Here is a 5,207-nt window from a genome sequence, read left to right as displayed (position 1 = left end):
GGGACCAAACTTTGAAAGACATATTGTGCTTCTTAGATGAAAGCTGTGGTACAAACATAATTTTGGAGTAGGTGAGGGAATCAGAGTATACAGAGCTGCAGGAACTGTGATAAATATGGAAGCCACTGTTGGTAACCTAGCTTCAATTCAGCCTCAAGTTAGTTGAAAAGGTGACCAGGATCCAATTATCAGGGATGGAAATCATTTTTTTCCACTGCAGGGTGCTTGAGTTCCTTTATTATTCTGGTTATTTTCTGAAGGATATTTTTGTCTGAAGCCATGAAGTATTACCTACGAACTGAAAAGACTAGGTTTATCAGCCCAAATCTACCAAAGACTTTATTTGCAATCTAGTTAGACTCTTGTAAAGTGACTTTATTTCCATATGAAAGTACCTTTAAGTTAGAAAAATTCATTATTTCCCAGAGAAGTGAGAAGCTATAGATTTTAGTTTTATTTTGGCTGAAATATAGTGGACATTTGTGGATGCTTATTTTATTCATAACTAACTGCCAAATGGAAACTCTGTTCCACGTGCAAAATTAAATCTCAGTTCTTTCCTGCCACAGTGGGAATGCTATCAGCGTCCTTCTCTTCATTTGTACGTAGAGAATTAATATTTGTTTTCTCATTCACACTTGCACAGACACAGGCACACACCACAAACCAAATATTGTGGCCTCAGAACTCAGAATATTGCCTGTTGTAGAGAATAAGGAAGATGAGCTTGATAGAGATATGCATGATTCATTGCCTTGGCAAAAGGGGCTGAAATATTGTTAAAGTCCCAAAAGAGGTAATATTCAGAAGTGGATCAGACAGATGCCTCCTTAATTCATTGATCAACAAGTAGTCCTTGCCTTATGACCACAACTGGGACCAGAATTTCCATTGTTAAGCAAGGCACTTGTAAAGTTAGCCATACCCAGTTTCACCACCTTTTTTTGCCATGATTGTTTTTTTTTTTCAAACAAAAGTTTTATTGGGTTTTTTTCAAGTATTTTGGGGAAAAGGGTACATAAATGTGGGAGAAAATTTTTTGACAGCTACATCATACAGAAGGTGGTACTTCCCCGGAATCTTACATCTCTTTCATATTTTATATATATCATAATATCATTGTTACATTTATATTAGCAGTTATTTTACTCAATTATTTAACATCTTCAACCATATTTTATATCACTTCTACATTTCATTATATTAGCAATTGCAATATGTTTTTAATTCATTTCTGTGACCTAAGTTTCATTACTGTCTCCTCTCCCCTGTCTGTTGGCTGAGCCAAGGTTCCCCCCCCCTTTCGTGTCTTGTGCGCCGTCTCTTGTTTCACCTAGGAGGTCTTTGTGTTTTTCCATGAAGGCTTCTGCCTCCACCACTGTATTAATTCTCACTCTGGCCCCCTCCCAAAAGATCAACAGGCCTTCTGGAATTAACCACTGAAACCATATATTTTTTTCATATAGCTTTTTAGTTATAAAGAGGAATTTCTTCCTCTTATCTCTTATTCTTTTTGGTATCTGTTTCAGAATGGTTATTTCTTTGTCCTTATATCTTAGAGGTTCCCCCCTTTGAACTCCTAGAATCTCATCTCTTGTAGTTTTTCTGAAAAATTTAACATGAACCTCCCTTGGGACATTGTGTATTCTGGCATATGCTGAATTGATTCTATATATCAGGTCAATATCCCGCCCCAGCTGTTGCCTATCCCTTTTGGTATAGTCTGCTAACATTGTTATCATAATCTCTCTTAGGTCCTCACCCTCTGTTTCAGATATATTTTGAAACCTAAGAAAAAGAGACATCCTTTCAAATTCCATTTTTTCCAAATAGCTCTCAAACCCAACACTTTTTTTTGTAAAGCCTTCATCTCTTCTCCCATCCCTACAGCATTCTCCTCCAAAGCATTTATTTTTTAACTATTTTGTACAGTCTGTTGTTGATTTTGTCTGAGTTCTTCCTTTAAGTCCGCCAGCTGCTTTTTTATTTCGTCCTGTCCCTTTAAGAGTGTCTGAAACATTTGGTGAAATATATCTTGAGACGGTTGTTCCTTCTCAGGGGCTTTTGGTTGCAAAAAGGAAGTTAATTGCGTTTGTGGGAGAACCGGACTTGAAGCGGCAGACGATGGAGCCGACGCTGGCTTGGGTGGGGGCTTTTTTGGGGGCATTTCAAAATTCAGGAAAAGTTGTAATTCAAGGCAGGAAAAAAATGGCGTCTATAGGGATGCACCGCCGGGTGGGACCAGGAGACAGGCAAAGTCTAGTGTGGAATATCGATCTTCAAAACAGCCCCCTCTGATTATATTCAATTTTCCCCAATCCAAGGGATTGTATAAAGAGATTCCTCTAGGATTCACCCAGGTTTTATAATTCCAGCCCAAAAGATTTTTCAATGATGGCAGTTCATTTGTAACAACAATATGAGCGCGGGATGAAACGCCATTTTGGCTCAGCCTTCCCCAGGGAACGGAGAACAGTCATTTAGAAAGTTTATTCGTAACTTTTAAGGTCGACACACTTTCTTTTTTCCGCAATTGTTAGAAAAGATCATTAACCCATTGCTTGAAAGAAGTGAATATCAAAGGGTTTCCCCCCCCCCAATTCTCTCTTTGTAAGAGATATTTTAAAGCCACTTTTCCAAGAAGGGGGGGAGAACCCCCCCTCTCCAATCTTAGCACTTCGTGGAGATCAAAGAGTCTTAAGAATACTGCTAATCCATTTAGCTAATTGTTCAAAGGGAGTAAAAAAAGACCCGGGGGGGGGGGTCCCTCCTCACCGCATTTCTGCTGTTGCCTTCAAATAAAGCATTTTCTTCCGATCTCCTCCGGACGAAAGTGCGCTTGGCAAGCACACCCACCCAAAAGCCTCCCAGTGCCTAGGGCAAAGCCAGCAGCCCCCCTGCAACCGCCGCTGCTCCAGGGGGCTCCAGCAAGCCGCCCCCTCGGCAAGACGCTCCTACAGGGCATCTTGTGCCCCCCCTTGACCAGGGGGGGCCACCGGGACGGCGAGCGGCGGACAGTATGTCCGTCGTCCACACAAACAGGAAGTAGAATCCTTTTTTTGCCATGATTGTTAAATGAATTATGTGTTCATTAAATTAATCTGCCTTCCCTCATCAACTTTGCTTATCAGAAGCCAATGGGGAAAATTGCAAACAGCAATCATATGACCCTGGGATTCTGCAACCATCCTAAGTATATGCTGGTTGCCAAGAGATCAAATTTTGACGATGGACAATGGGGATGCTGCAAAAATTTTAAGTGTGAGGATAAATAATGTTATTCAGCGTTGCTGTAACTTTGAAAGGTCACTAAATGAATAGTTGTAAGTTGAAGTCTATCTGTATAAGAAGGACGAGGAAGTACAGAACTTGCAAGTTTTTATTATTATAGCCAACATCAATAAAATTAGTGTTAGCCTTCCAGTAGAGTTGGAAGGACTACTGGACTAGTCTATCTAGTGGGGCTGACACCTGTTCAGAAAGCATTGCCACATGTTCATTAAATAGAAGATTTACAGAACAATTTGCTCCAAAGTGACACCACATAATATCCCCTCCCCCAATAGTAGTCAAGTATTGAATAGGCGAGACCTTCGACAGTACATCCCTGCTCAATGCTTCTTCTTGCTGGAGCTGAATAGCAAATGGTTCTAGTTAGAAGAACTAGGAAGGGCACAGAAAAGATACTTTTTGGCATGATGGCAATAATAAATCCAGCACATCATGGGACTTCTTTCCACCCCAATACTCATTACTGTGTAAGAATTTCCTGAATGTAGGAATATTGCATGGGTTTTCTTTAATGTTATTGCCCCCATTTGCCTATTTGTGAAAATCTAAAGGGAAGGACTGTCTCATCTTTAATTGATCTGTAAGTCATTCTTACAGATGAGTAAGTCTCTACAGCTCTTGGAGTTTTTCCAGACAATGAATAGAACAAATGCTTTCAAAAATATGCAATATACCTTACCAGATTGCTGAAATGGCAGTATTTCACTAGCCTGTCCATGACAGAGCAATACTTTTTAAAGGCTGTGTATCAGATACACAGCTTTCTTTTAAATCCAGTCTGTTGTGGAGGAGTCTACATTTTCCCCAAAATAATTTTATCATTCTCCATTCTCCACCCTTGATTCATTTTTTCCTGTTTTTTAAAAAAGGAAATACACCCATCCACCCATTACAAAATAGATTTACGATGACATCAGTGCTAAGGATCAGAGGAAGACATTTCTGGTCCTTAATCTTCCAGAGGAAAACCAATAACAATTAAGGAATTCTATTTGCTAGGAGGTAACTATTGAGGATGGAGCAGGATGGCCTCGCAGTTAAAATGTTGGGCTTGTCAATCAGAAGGTCAGCAATTAGAGACCTGAGCACTGCATGACAGGGGAGTTTCCATTCTCCCCCCAGCTCCTGCCAACCTAGCAGCTTGAAAACATGCCAATGAAAATAGATAATTAGGTACCACTTTGGTGGGAAGGTAACAATGCTTCATGTTCCTTGGTACATAGTCATGCTGGCCACATGACATGACCATGGAAATGTCTTTGGAAAATGCTGCCTTCCTTGGCTAAAAAAATGCAGGGGTGTCAAACTTGATTCCTTTGAGGGACGCATCAGGATTTTGTTTGACCTCAGGGGGCCAGGGTGGGCATAGCCAGGATGGGCATGGCCAGCTTGATAACACTCATGTTGGGGGTACCTATGGCTCAGCGGAGTCCCGTTTTTGCTGGCAGAGGCACTGTGACCCAGTCCTTCACTGTTTCCAGGGCAACCCCGCCAGATCTAAGCACCCCACTGGTTGGATCCGGCCCACGGGCCTTGAGTCACACATGAGTGGACAGGGGAAACCTTTACCTTTTTATTTTAATTATTAAAATAGATTAACAAATTAGACAGGATCAAGATATAGTCAGTCAGTCAATGCAGCTTTCTAATCTTGACAGTTATTTTCCAGAAGGCAATTTTTAAATTGTCTTGTCCATCCATTTTCAAAATCAACAACCACGGATTTAATATTACCCAGAACATGAATAATTCTGCTAAGTCAGGTTTTTTTTTTAGAAAAGAAAGAAATAACTGTACCTGCATAAAGGGGCGTTACCTACAGATATAGTATCCTGTTTGAAACAATTAGACAAAGAATCTACTGTTTAGAAAACAGTTTCACTTGAATCATTTTTGGTGATTTTACTTCCCCCTAA

The sequence above is a fragment of the Natrix helvetica genome (assembly GCF_964273705.1).
Source record: "Natrix helvetica genome assembly, chromosome: 3".
Lineage (NCBI taxonomy): Eukaryota > Metazoa > Chordata > Lepidosauria > Squamata > Natricidae > Natrix > Natrix helvetica.
This window is presented reverse-complemented; position numbering follows the sequence as displayed.